We start from the raw sequence: 14,472 nt of genomic DNA on the forward strand, positions 1-14,472 counted from the left end.
ATGCTCAGAGGCACTCTCTCCTTTTTTACGTCCCAATACTGAATGGAACTTAAGGAACTTCCTCCTTTCCTTGCCCGCAAACGAAAAACTGGGATGAGGAGATTGTTACCTGCATGCAGCTGCAAAAGCAACCTGATTTACAATGTGTTAAGATCTATTTTTAGGGACGCGGGTGGCGCTGTGGGTAAAAGCCTCAGCGCCTAGGGCTTGCTGATCGAAAGGTCAGCGGTTCGAATCCCCGTGGCGGGGTGCGCTCCCGCTGCTCGGTCCCAGCGCCTGCCAACCTAGCAGTTCGAAAGCACCCCCGGGTGCAAGTAGATAAATAGGAACCGCTTACTGGCGGGAAGGTAAACGGCGTTTCCGTGTGCTGCGCTGGCTCGCCAGATGCAGCTTTGTCACACTGGCCACGTGACCCGGAACTGTCTCCGGACAACGCTGGCCCCCGGCCTCTTGAGTGAGATGGGCGCACAACCCCAGAGTCTGTCAAGACTGGCCCGTACGGGCAGGGGTACCTTTACCTTTACCTTTTAAGATCTATTTTTATTATTATTATTAATTTATTTATACCCCACCCATCCAGTTGGGTTTCCCCAGCCGCTCTGTGTGGCTCCCAACAGATTAAAAACAGAATAAAACATCAAACATTAAAAACTTCCCTTATTAATTTTGTTCTCTGTGTCGTCTGATGTGTCCACCCACTACTTAATAAATGTCACTCCTATCTAAAGGGAGCTCAAAGTGGTCTTGTACATGGGGCTCTCCTTCCTCACCCCATCCTCCTTCACGGCTGGGTGGGAATTTGAACGCTGGTCTCCCCAGGTCCTGATCCAGCCACTGTAACCAACTACACAGCACAGCCACTGATTTCCCACCGAATCATTGAATTGTAGAGTTGGAAGGGACCCTGAGGGTCATCTAGTCCAACCCCCCTACAATGCAGAAATCTTTTGCCCAACATGGCACTCAAACCCACAACCCTGAGAGTCCCACAGTCCTTGGTACTTTTATGATCACCCAGAATTAGCAAACTATATAACACCATGGCTTTTAGGATGGCCACAGGCAGCCTGTTGGCATTTTCGCACGCACAGAAACACACGTACACCACATAAAATTGCCCTGGGCAACCGTGAACAACACTTTGTGCGTCTGATGAAGTGAACTCTGGCCCCTGGAAGCTTATTACGCTACAATAAACATGTTCTTAAAAAATAAAGAAGATGCCACACGAGCTGCTTGACAATGGAACTGCCTGCCACAAGACTTGTTGGAATCTCTCTTTCTCTCTCCTTCCATGATCCAGCTGAGATTCCTGCATTGCAGGGGGGTTGGACTAGATGACCCTCGGTGTCCCCTCCGACTCCACAATGCCGCGACTCGTTTGAGATGCTTCCTCTGCCTCTGTCTCTGGCAAAAGCCGGCGGAAGCTTGAGTTGGATGGGCGGGAAATGGTTCGTTAGTGGGGTTTTTTGGGAAACGGGGAGGGAAGGTGAGAGAGGTGGGGGGGGGGGAAATGTCAGGAAAGGGGCGGGACGCGAAGGGAGGGGGCGGATCCTTCCCGTCCCGCCTCCAGTTTCTTGTACATTCAAGGCTCTCTCCGGCAAGCATCCCCCTCCCTCCCTCGCCTCCTCCGTCTTCAATTTGCTGCCGACGGCGGATCAGGCAAGATTTCAGAGGCTGCAGGCTGCATGAATGGGTAGGAGCTCTGCGGAGCTGTGCAAAACGCGTGCTTGCTTTTAAAACCACTACATATATATATTTCTATCTGAAAACCAGCCTCCAAAGTCATATCCTGCCTCAGCTCCAGCTGGCTTGCTAGCAGGGGGGTTGCATTTGGACCAAAAAAAAGGGGGGGTGGAGTGGCCGGGGGTGGCGGCGGCAGAGATAAGCGCACACTATACATATCTCGGACATCTATGCAGAAAAGGGCCAGCGAGCGTCGACTTTCCTCTTCCCTCCCCCAGCGTTAACCTTTTAGCCTTCCCATCCAAACTGTTGAATGCAGCAACGAGTCTGATTTGAAAGGAGGATTTGTCATGCAAGAGGGGTGTGTGTGTTTGTGGAGGAGAGTTGTTTTGTAATTTCCAAGAAAAGCAACAGAAAAGGGTGGGGGGAAATATACATATATATTAAAAAAGTCTGCTTCCTTCTTCTCCTCCTCAGGTTTTCTGCATGTCAGGGTTTGCAGGAGCAACTAATGACCCAAAGCTAGCCCTGTCTACTCGGAAGTAATTCCGTGGGGCTCACTCTCAGGTAAGCGGGGCGAGGGGTTGCAGCCTTACCTGGGAGTAAGCCCTACTCAGCAGGGCTTATCCCTTGAGGAGGCATGCATAGAGGGTTACTCCGCTCATAGGCATATTGGGGGGGGGTCTGGGGATTGGGGGGCGCTGGGCACGTGCATTGGGGTTTGAGTGCTGGCAAGTTGCTTGTGTGTGAAGAGAAGGGTTTTGGTGCCATGCAATATGTCCTTAGATGCCTTCTCTGGAGCAGTGGCCAAATCTGCGAACCAGCAAGCCCCTACTCCCCATCCACCCTGCTCACTCTCTAGAAACAGTTAAGGAAGCATATATATGAAATCATTCCCTACTTTAAAAGCAAAAAAAGAAATTCAAGCGAGGAAGCTAGCTAGCTTGTAAGCCAACCAGCTGCATCTTGGGGGGGGGATGGTTGTGGCTGTGTTATGTTTTCTTTTTGTACCTCCCAGCATGGATTCTCTCCCCCCCCAACACCTCTCAGAGGAGGGGCCAGCACAAGAAGAGACAGATGTTTGGTTTTGTGTGTGTGTGTGTGACCCCCTTTCTTTTTCCATTTGGCCAGATTCTGCCTGACAGGGGTGAAGCTGGAAGGGCAAGGCAAAAGAGCAAGAGCTTAGGGTATATGAAGCATTGCGGGTCGGGTTTTTTTTTGGGGGGGGGTTGTTTTTGTTTTAAAGAAAGAGACAGAAAAGGGTTTGCGTGTTATCTTTGGGAGGGGGGTAAAAGGCTTTTGTGCCTTGTGCCGTTCTGAAAACCCACGCGCCCTTTTCGCCTTTTATTTTATTATTTTAAAAGGGGGGGGGGAGAGCTGGTGGTGGTGAGTTGGGTTGCTAGGGAGTGGAGGTGATGGTGACAGAAGAGTCTGATTATGCAAGTTGATCAGCGGCTGTATTTATATATAGCTTCATCCAGGCAGGCAACTATATTCTGTCCACATCAAGTCTAATCTGTAATAGCTACAGGGTGTCTGTTTCTCTTGCTGGCGAGGAGGGGGGGTTGCCCGAAGGGGTAGGCTGCTTCACGAAAGAGCGATGGAGAAGATTTTAACTTGCTTGCTCGTTAAATAGAGATCTGGCAAACATGCAATGGAATATTCTCCCGTCAGTCCCGTTTCATGACTCTTCCTCCCCCCTGCCCCTCTCCCGTCTCCCAATAAATGTGCAAATCCAGGCTAGAAAAGGGACAGTTTGGTTTTTTAATTTGTTGCTGCTGCTGCTGCCTGCTGCTGCTGCTGTTGTCTAACCCTGGCTTCCTGTAATTCACTGCAGGCAGAACAAAGCTCTGTCACAACTGTGCTTCCTGGCTGTCGCCTCCGCCTGTAAGCAGCTGAACAGTTCGCCTCCTTGATATCATCATGCAGAAAAGGATGAGCGAGACGCAATGAGAGATTCAGGTAATGCCACCGAAAATGCGTTCCGTATCTGTTGCTGCGTTAATGCTGCTATCTCTGGAGCAACGCCATGCGCCGAGATCTTGTTGAACTCTGTGTCTGTGGTTGCATCACCGCTGATTTTTAACTGAGCAATGCTGAGCCCTACAGTTCATTAACACAGACCGTAAAACGAAGCTGGAGTAGAGACTGGTCTCTCTTCCTCTTAAAATGCCTCTCAAAGGAGGCAAACGTTCAGCAGTCTGATGGGCTGCTTTTCTCCCCCCCCCCCCCGAAGCTCTTTTGCTTTGACAATGGCAAAGAAATGAAGGCAACTTGAAATCTCTCTTCCTTGTCCATCTATTTATGGAAACAAAATTCTGGTTTTGTTAAAATCGGGGAGGGGGGGCGTGGAGAGAGGATATACTTTGTCTCATTAGGAAAGGTTGCTGAGAGAAAGCAAACCGGATTTTAAAAGGTAAACGGATGACTCTCGCTGTGGTGTTTTGTTCCAACAGGCAATTTCACCGAAGTGACTTTCTTTGGAAACAATTCAATCTTTTGCTGGAATAGGCTTGGAAATTGGTAAAAAATTTGAATGCAGCAAAGTTGGGGTGGGGGAGTGGGCGAATGCAAGGGGTGTGTTTGGCCAATATGTGGTAAAGGAAACACAACAAAGAAAGCTGAGCTTTTATTTGTTAATTAAGCTGTCGAGCCTTTGAATTCACAAACGCGTTTCATTATTGTCTTGGCAAATTATTTATGATTTGTTATTTCTCTTTGTCCTTCCTCAAACCGACGGTTCCAGGTTTGAAGATTCTTGCTCATGCCTTTTGAATTATTCCCTTGGCACGATTCTATAACATACATATTTTTAAATCTGCAGGCTTCACTATGTATACAGGTCTTCTGCAACCTTTGTACCCAGGTTGAGGTCACAGTCCCCTCCAAGGGATTATCACCAGATCTCCTCTCGCTGGTTTTCTTTAAGTACCATTCTTGTCATTGTGCTTCTGCACTCACTGAGTCTTGTATTGGTATATTTTTTTTTAAATTACTGCTCTTTGTTAGGAACTTTTTGTGGGGAGAACTGAGGAGTCTTGCAACATTTTTATTAAAATAAATAAATGTACCATTAATAAGATGGCAACCAGAACCTGGATCTATGTGAAACAAGCAAATAAGAAGGGGGGGGCCAAATCCACCCTCCCCCACTCCTCTTGTGCTCCTTTCCCACCTTGTGCCTTCATTTGCAATAAAATTAAAGAACTCGGGGGAGAGCTTAGCTAAGTGGATAATTCGTAACAGCTGCCGCTTTTCCAAGGTGACATTTCTACAGCTGTCAAGGAAAGCAGAGAGAGAGAAAACTTTGGGTGCAGTCTGTAATGCGCTGCTCCTACATAATCAGCATTTAAATAACTACGACTTGCATGGGACCTGTTCTTAGTGGATAATATGGTCCAGACAGGAATGTGTTCAGGGGAAAATATGGAGGTAGTTCGTGCAATGACCTCTCTGAAAACCAGTAGCCTTGTGCTCTGGGAATGTAATGGCTGTCCCAAACTTGGTGTGAATGTTCACATCTCAGTGGAAACAATCTCAAATGGATTTTGTGAATGTCTGAAAGCAGTCTTATTTTCCTAAATTTTTCCGGTTATCACTAGTGAATCCTCACCAGCTCATCCGGGCTACTGGCAGCATTTTCTGGTGTGTCTCTGGGTTCTCTGAATAGTCACGAGGCCTGTGGAGAGTTCACCAAATTGTAAAAACTCACATAATGCAGAGATGAAACCCCGTACTGAAAACGGTTGCTTTTCGCAGTCCATGATGTGATTTCCATTAACTTTAATGGGATTAAAGGTCATCAAAGCACACAATGCAGCAACCTAGCTGAAGCTAACACAGTTCTGGATCTGGTCAATGCCTGGGTGGGACGCCACCTAGGAGCTTTGTGCATGAGCTTGCTAGAAGAAAGGTGCAAGAGAAATATTAGAGTAAGAGCTTCTGTGGTTTAGTGTGAGTGCATAAATTGTAGTTTGTGTTTGCATGTGATGCTAAGCCATAGATGAGCTGCAGCAGAGGTGGTTTTAGGGTGGTGCCACTAGGGCAGCCATCCTGTAGGGGGCGCCACAACAACTTTGTAGAACGGAACTTGAGAGGTGGTATGTGCCAAATTGTAGTGTCTCACCGGGCGCCGCCAAAATTTGAGAGCCCAAAGTCTGCCACTGACCACAGTGAACCTTTGGCTCACACTCCTCCTCCTCCTCTTGAGGAGCTTTCACTTGAACCACAGTTGAACGCTATGTCTGTCGTGGTTGATCTTCCAGTTCGCTGAAACAAGCCAGCCGTTTTAAACTTTGCCTTGAAGTTGGCTTGTTTCAGTGAGCCATTCTTATCTGGGTTTGCATGTCACAGCAAGCTGTGGTTAATCTGACGGAGAGATCTTCTCAACTCCCTCTTTGGAGGTCCAGTGGAGTGGCCAAGGGCAGGGAAGGCATGCAACCCTATGGCACGCTGTTAGAGATCCTCATAATACTAAACCGTGGCTTACCGTGGTACACCGGCAATGTGCTGGTACTCAGAGAGGAGTTGGCAGCCTCCCTGGTCTATACTTCTGCCATGGTTGGATTATATCGTAAGCCAAACCTTGATGGTGGCGTGAGAGTGAAAAACACCAGATAGCAGATGTAGTGGCTGTGAGCTCCATGGAATCGTGGTAACCCGTTATTTGGCTTACTGTAATGTGCAACCAAGGCCTAAGTGTAAACGAGGCCATAGCCTGTTTTCTGACTTTGTACTAACTTGATTTCAACATTTTTAGACTCCTGTGGTTTAACTGTCCCCTAGATGTAAGAAACTTTGCTTGCACAACTTGCAGGTTTTGAGCGAGGACGGAAGTCACTTGAGCACATACATAATTTCTGTTTCAGTCCTGTTTCATCACCTGTCTAAAACTTGAAATGTATGCTGGGCTGTTTTGTTGTCCGGACCACATGCGTTGTGTGTGTGTGTGTGTGTGTAGGCAGTCAGAACTGTTTGTTATGGGGCTGAAAATGTTTGTTATGGGGTTGGAGCTGTTTGTTATGTGGCAAACACAGGTTTCCCAACTTTGGGTTTGCCTTGTAATGCCAATGCAGGGCAGGGAATTTTTTCAGGAGAGGACTAGCAGGTGGGAAGGAGTTCTTGTGATTCCACCCTACCAGTTCTCCTCTGCAAGTTCCCCCTTGGGTCAGTTTACTCTTTTTGCCTCCCTCCCTGTCTGTGTGCTTCTGCACAGCTTGCTGATCTGGGTGTGCTTTTTGACTGAAAAAAGAGGCAAGGCTTGAGCAGCGATACCAGCAGCCACCTCTGGGGCTGGCAGTTCTGCTCTCTATATTGAGTATGACTGAATGGTCCATTCAGCCACAAAAAAGGAAGTTGAACCAGTCAGTCCAACATAAGTTGATGGGAAGCAGGCAACACAACAGCAGTGAACCATTCAGAAATGCTGTGGGCTTTGGGCTTCCAGAAACTTCTATTTCTTGTGTTGTGCTAGGAGTTCTCTAGCACAGAGTATTGGAATTACATATACAGATACTTGTGCCTTCTCTCCCTTTCACTCTGTCCCCAAATTTGTGAGCAGTGTTTTTTTTTAAAAGATATTTATTAAAGTTTCCAGTTTTTATACAAACAAAAAACAAAGAAATTAAAAAAAAATATAGTTCATAAAACATACTTTTCAATAACAAATTTCTCTGACCTCCTCATACCTCCCCTTCTTGTATTCCATTTCAGGTTATTTGTTCAGCAAATCCTTAACTTAAAGCATTACAGCTTATCATATCACCTTATTTTCTATCCAAACCCCTTTTTTCCCCATCCATGTTCCTTTATATCATTACAGCTAGAAACCACTCAATTTCAATCCAACATCATTCAGCATTCCTTAATTTTACAATATTTCTGTAAATAGTCCTTAAATTTTTTCCAGTCTTCTTCTGCCGACTCTTCTCCCTGGTCACGGATTCTGCTCGTCATTTCTGCCAATCCCATACAGTCAATCAGTTTCATCTGCCATTCTTCCAGAGTGAGCAGTGTTTACACTAGATGTTGCAAAGAAATGATGTGGTCGTGGACAATGGAGACATGCAACAACTTGGAAGCATTTCAAGGGAGTAGTGCTGGCAAATTTGGTGACCCCCACATGGCTGCTCGGTTTCTGAAACATACCATACTTCACAGAGTTCCTGTTAGTTCAGAGTCTTTGCTCTTACGGGTAAAAGTGTAGCTCAGGTTGTGGCGAGTAGCTGAGTTTGGAGATTTTTGTCTCTCTCTTTTTCGTGCATGCAAATCCTACAGTCTGCAAAACCTCTGTGACTGGTTTTGATCCCAGACTGCTCGTCTAACAGGAGGCTTTGAAACCCTTTTGCACCGTCCATCAAAGGAAACGTCATGAAGTGAAATGCATGTAAACCTCCGACTGAAAAGCTCCGACTTCTTAAACTAATTATGTAGAAAGAGATTTTAAAAGATGAGTGATGTTTTCCAAGTATTAGCTACTGTGACTCTGCTGCAAAGCTGACCTCTTTCAAATAATCTCTCACGGTGTAGAGCTTGGTACATACCGCACTAATCCTCTGGGGTAACAATTGTACCCTGTACAAGTAGATTGACTGACATTTTATACAGTCTTAAGACGGAAAGTGTTGGGGAACGAGCAAAGTTGAAACTGGGAAAATATTTCACAGTAGCCAAAGCCTTTCGACTAATTTGGAGTCGCTGCCTCACTAGAGTACCTTAAAGTATGGTGGGGGTTTTTTTAAATGCCAGCGAGGCAGAGAGGTGGAAGTGAGGGCATAGAGGAAGGAAGTTGCGATGAGATGGAGGACTGGGTTTTCAAAGGCACAATTGAGAAGTTGCAGAATAAATTTGGAGGAAGTGCGGAACAATTTCTCCCAGACTTTGCAGGCAACAGGAATTACTGCTTGCAAAGTGGGAGAAACAAGAGTGGGTACTTTTGCCTTTGCTAAGTATGGTGATTATACTGTTTTCTTAAATCACTTTTTGTTTGCTGCTAGATGAGCGCCTCACGACTGGACCTAATGGTCAGGGGTCCCTTTGCCTTTTTATAAAGGTGGGATATAAGTAAACCCTAAGTGAAAACGATGTGTTTGTTTGAAGACCATTACCTGTAGAGGATTCTTCTGCAGATTAGGCTGGACCGGTTTATTTATTTTTTAAAGCAAGGCAATTTAAATCATTAATTTAGGCTTCAATCCTATGCATATTGGGGGTGGTTGAATTAATTTTGGACTTAAACTGAGTAAACCTTCACGGAATGGGCTGCAATATCACAACTGAGTTTTGAATTGTGATTTGTGTTTGTGTAAAAACGAGCTGTGGAGAAAACTTTGATTCAGGTTTAACATCTGCATAACTCTCTTGAACAAGTTTGCATAAAAAACCTTTTAATTTGAACTAGTTTGTTGTTTTTTTAAAAATACGATTTTTAAAAATCAGTTTTAAAACTTTATTATTATTATTAAAGTTAATACTTTTGAAGTTTTTAAGCTTCAAAATGTGATTGATTTTTATCCATCTATGAAACACAAGCTGTGGTTCATATTTTGTATGGCTGGAATGTCCTCTTGTCAAACCTCAGAGCTGTTCCTACCCATAATAACTTCTTATGCTGTTCTTGAATAACACCAGCAGGCCATTTCAAGGAAGTTCTCTTCAAACGTTGAAACGTTGACTCATCCTGAAAGTAAAAATTAATTGCAAGGTACAAAAGTTGCCTCAGTGAGGAAAGAACATTTGCAAGTGATAGCTCAGGGGGCGATAGCTTAGTTATTTCTCAGTCACAATTTTCACAGCAAGCTCTTTTCTTTTTACATCAGGTTAAGTGCAAATCATATTTCCGATGTACAGGCTGTGAGCGCTGCTTATTATGTAGCGGAAAGGGCACACTGCTTATACACAAGAGAGATGTATAGACTGGCTTAGGGAAGCCTAAGTTTGCAGAACTACCAAAAAAACAAAAACAAAACAAAGCACCCTTTTGGGGAAAACCCTAGGGGGAGATCCAAAAACAGGGGCTTGAGTGTATTCAGCGACTGTAGAATATTGGAAGCGGGCAGGGGGCAGAATGGATTGGAGTGTGCTGGAGTAGGGCACATGGAGGACTTTGGCTCCTACACCTTTAATAGTTGTGTAGAAGAGGTACAACATGACAAGCTATACCTGCTGAAGTTCCTCTTAATGGTGCAGGATGCATGTTCTTTATTCTATGTCTATGCCCTAGGAAGGCATGGCTGGCTGAAGCACAGAACAGCAGGCCTGCTGCACAGCTGCAATGTTAAAAATTTCGGGAGCACAGAAGATTAATGTTGACCATTGAAATGTTTTGGGTGGCAGTGACCACTTGGAAGTTTGCACTTCCAGTTTTTCGTGTTTGTGGTCGCCAGTTGCTCAGGGGCCCTTTCTGTAAACGGAACTTAAATGTTGTGACAGAGTGGAGGGATGCTGCATACAAACTCTAAAATTATATAAGGTCATGCCTGCATTTTCAGATTCTGATAAGATGACTTTGCATTCTTAATGCTAAACTGTTGGACTGTGCCAGGCTTACAAGCAGCCACTCTTCCTGGTTGACTATTATGGGTAAGAATTGCCCATAGGCAATCAGGAGGGGAAGCTCCTGTAAATTGGGAGAGAGTCGGTCCTTTTTTTCTCCCCTTCCAGAAGGTCAGATTGACACTGATGCATGTGTGGGCAAGTAGGGTAGATAACTCTTTTGTTGAGAGAGTATTTTTATGGGGGGACTATTTTGGGGCTAATCTTAAACATATACTGCTGTAGGCAAAGACTCATGTGCCTGAATGCTGTCTGCATGTGGAGGAATATATATATATATATATATATATATATATATATATATATATATATGTGTGTGTGTGTGTGTGTGTGTGTGTGTGTATATGTATATGTATATGTATATGTATATGTATATGTATATACACACACACCTACACACAGAAAACAAATTGTATTGGAGAGAACATTATCTTATCTGTGTAGAGATCTTTTATATATATATATATAGGGGAGATGTCTATAATCCAGTGGTGTCCAAACTTTTTTCAAAGAGGGCCAGATTTGATGAAGTGAAGGGCTGTGAGGGCCGACCGAAGGGACTACCACAGTTGTTAACCTTTTTTTAGGATTGAAGTTGTTGAGGTTTTTTTAAAGCAACATTTTTTAAAGCAACATTCGCAACGCTAGAGGTTCCCCAAACCAGATGTGGTACAGTCCAATGTTCCCCATTGAGATTTTTGGTTGGGTGAGCTTTGGAACCTGTGTCTCCACTCTAACTATTATACCACTGCAAGTTTTTGGTTTTTTTAATCTGGACAGTAAGGATGGGTTCTTTGACTGCTCTGCAGTTAAGAAATTCTTTCCCACTGAACAGAGCCAGAATATATTCCAAAACTGATACCAGGCATTTTGGTTGGCATTTGGTGAATGTTGGCTTGTTGCTTCTACATTTATGCTTCCAACTTTTAAAGCTACAGTGGTACCTCGGTTTACGAACTTAATCCATTCCGGAAGTCCGTTCTTAAACCAAAGTCGTTCTTAAACCAAGGTGCGCTTTCCCTAATGAGGCCTCCCGCCACCAGAACTCCGGTTTTGTGGAGTTCTTATACTGAATAGTTCGTAAACAGGGCTGTTCTTAAACCAAGGTACCACTGTATTTTTTATTCTGTCTGGTTTATGTAGGTGAGAATGCATGTTTTTGTAAGTTAGCTGATTTTAAAATTGTTATATGATTTTTATTGCATTATGTAAAACTGTTGTAAAACATAGATAGATAGATAGATAGATAGAAGATAGCTAGCTAGATATCAGTATAGATCTATAAACATGTTTACAAACAAATATGTAAAATAATATCTCATGAACCAGATTTGGTCATATACCACTGATTAGTGATTGGTACCCTGGATATTGATAACAAATGGTTTGGGGGGTAAATATAGCTCTGTGCCTTACTTTGCTCGTCTTCCTGGTCATGCTTGGTTTATGCACACAAGAGAAGTGAGCATGGGATGTGTGGAATGGAGGTGGGGACTGCATTTCCACGTATTGGATGGAGCTGCTCAGCTCTCCTGCTGGCTCCCAATTCAGAGGACACACAGGACTCAGCTATACAGCTGCAAACAGAACGTTTTAAGTGTGTTGTAAAGGGCATAATATGAATGCAACACTAGATGGCGATGGTGAGCTATGGCAAATTCCATATATTTTTTTGAAATGTGTGTGTGTTTTTTTAAAAAAGCATTATCACAACTTTTTTTTATACATGTCTAGATTCCAGCATAGAGTGAGCTGATGGTACAGTGTCTAGAAAGAGAGGGAAATGTGGAAGGACTGAAGCAGGGAAAATTAAGGAAAGGATAAGGGAACAGGGATAGAACTCCTGTTTTCTCCAAGCATCCTATTCCAGTCTGTGAAATGTCATGTGGGCAGTATCTAGTTTTATACATTGATCATCCCAAAAACAGTGACAGTGCAGTTCTGCTGGCACAGTGGCAATTCCACTTACTGTTCTACCCACCTCTTGCACATCCCCCAAATCCTATTCTGTGGTTTCTCACCTTTGGAATATTAATATTAATAATATTTTTTAATTTATATCCCGCTCATCTGGCTGGGTCTCCCCAGCCACTTTGGCCAGCTTACAACATGTACAAAAACACAACAAAACATCAAAATATCCTATACAGTGGTACCTCAGGTTACATACGCTTCAGGTTACAGACTCCGCTAACCCAGAAATAGTGCTTCAGGTTAAGAACTTTGCTTCAGGTTGAGAACAGAAATCGTGCTCCGGCGGCGCGCAGCTGCAGGAGGCCCCATTAGCTAAAGTGGTGCTTCAGGTTAAGAACAGTTTCAGGTTAAGAACAGACCTCCGGAACGAATTAAGTACTTAACCCGAGGTACCACTGTATAAGCAACAAACAGACCAATAAATCAAAACCAGTAATAAAAACAACAAAAATACAAATAACAATAACAGTACTCAAAATAACCGCCAGTTCCAACTAAACGTTTAACCAACACCGACCCGACAAAAGCAAACCAGAGGAACCAAAATTGGAATCGTTTAAAACATTTAAAACATTTAGCTAATTGTCCCAACCCAGCAATGTCCCAGTGGCCTCCCAGAAGCCCCTTTTAGCTGTTCAAGGTGAGTCTGAGCCCCACCCTTAGGTCAGGTGGAGCAGGTCTTCCTTCCAGCACTCACGGCAGCAGCAATGTCGCCCCCAGCCTCCCAGGAGCCTTTGGAAAGGCGTGTGGGTAGCTGCAGAAGAGAGACAGAGAAAGTTCTGTTTCGTGAGCGCATGCGCCTTGCGCTAGCGGAATGAGATCTTTGGATACCACCCTAAGTCCTCCATCTCATTCATTCTGCTCAGTCTACCTTTGGTGACTTGATGCCTCTTGTCAAATTGAAATGGTTGGGATAATGGCAGAGCTCATGGTGAGAACATTAACACCCACCAGATCTCTGCCCCCATCTGCGTGATCTATGTTGTAGTTTTAGTTTTCCTTTGGAAATACCACAGCAGAGAAGCTGCCCTGAGAGAACTTAAGCCAAGGCAGTCTTGCACATTGTTAGCTATTCAAAGACCATTTTCATGTACAAACTGTTAAGACCATTTTGTTAGTCAGGGAGATTTTTACTTATGTATCCGTTGGCTTAACGCTTTCTGTTTTTGCAGTGTTGACTTGAGCACTCTCTGGCTCCCCTGGGTCATGGGGTAATTTTTCTCTGCGCAGTCTCCTGCAGAGCTAGAAGGATGAAGGGTAAGCTGAAGTTTTGACTTCTACAACTTATTGTAATATTGGAAGGACAGGCCTGTGTGTCTGGTAAAGGTAAAGGGACCCCTGACCATTAGGTCCAGTCGCGACCGACTCTGGGGTTGTGGCGCTCATCTCACTTTACTGGCCGAGGGAGCCGGCGTACAGCTTCCGGGTCATGTGGCCAGCATGACTAAGCCGCTTCTGGCGAACCAGAGCAGCGCACGGAAACGCCGTTTACCTTCCCGCTGGAGCAGTACCTATTTATCTACTTGCACTTTGATGTGCTTTCGAACTGCTAGGTTGGCAGGAGCAGGGACTGAGCAACGGGAGCTCACCCCGTCATGGGGATTTGAACTGCCGACCTTCTGATCGGCAAGCCCTAGGCTCTGTGGTTTAACCCACAGTGCCACCCCAACCGCGTCCCTGTGTGTCTGGTGCAGTATGATAAAAGCTATAGGTGGCAACAACAAGAGACATACCCTCAATTTAAATTAATGGACCTAAGCCAGTCATGCCGATGAAATTTCAATGGGTCTACTCTGTGTAGGTCTAACATTGGCTACAGTTCTCCCTTTCCACCCCCTTGTCTGAATACCTGCATTCTAAGTAGGACCTGGTTTTTCTAATGAGTAATCCGCTGGGTAATTTCTGAACATCAACTGATTTTTATTTCCAGAAACTGATTTTTATTTCCAGAGAGTCTTGCGCATTACTGTTTGGTACATACCCCACCAACCCTCCCATTAGCAACTAAAACGAGAGCAGGTTTCTGTAGCTGTGAATTGGGTAGAGGCTGGCAAATTAGCACAGATGATCCTGCCTGGCAACTCTCCCAAAACCCTTGGCCCGCCAGTTAATTTGCTTTTTAATACCTAACAAATATGTACTGAAAATGAATGCTAGGCCTAGCCAGAACACCTGTAGGCATTTCTATAGCACAAGGCTAGAAATTTGTGCGGTCTTGAGCTTACTGATAATGAGAACCTGCAACAGCTGATCTGCTTC

General features: G+C 44.6%; 1 protein-coding gene across 7 annotated transcripts in view; it reads left to right on the plus strand.

Annotated features, from left to right (window-relative positions):
* The first annotated feature begins 1,423 nt into the window (after positions 1–1,423).
* Positions 1,424–14,472, plus strand: part of RNF152 (ring finger protein 152) — a 49,350-nt gene continuing 36,301 nt past the window's right edge. The window contains exons 1-4 of one of the 7 annotated variants that reach the window (XM_053397086.1): positions 1,880–2,047; positions 2,164–2,253; positions 3,524–3,648; positions 13,386–13,470. The gene's annotated coding sequence lies outside the window, so the exon portion shown is untranslated. Of the gene's footprint in view, positions 1,452–1,560; positions 1,697–1,879; positions 2,048–2,163; positions 2,254–2,418; positions 2,554–2,800; positions 2,874–3,523; positions 3,649–13,385; positions 13,471–14,472 lie in introns of those variants that run through there. The other 6 variants (XM_053397081.1, XM_053397080.1, XM_053397079.1 and 3 more) reach the window with 6 other exon arrangements.

Source organism: Podarcis raffonei, chromosome 7, assembly GCF_027172205.1.
Source record: "Podarcis raffonei isolate rPodRaf1 chromosome 7, rPodRaf1.pri, whole genome shotgun sequence".
Taxonomy (NCBI): Eukaryota; Metazoa; Chordata; class Lepidosauria; order Squamata; family Lacertidae; genus Podarcis; species Podarcis raffonei.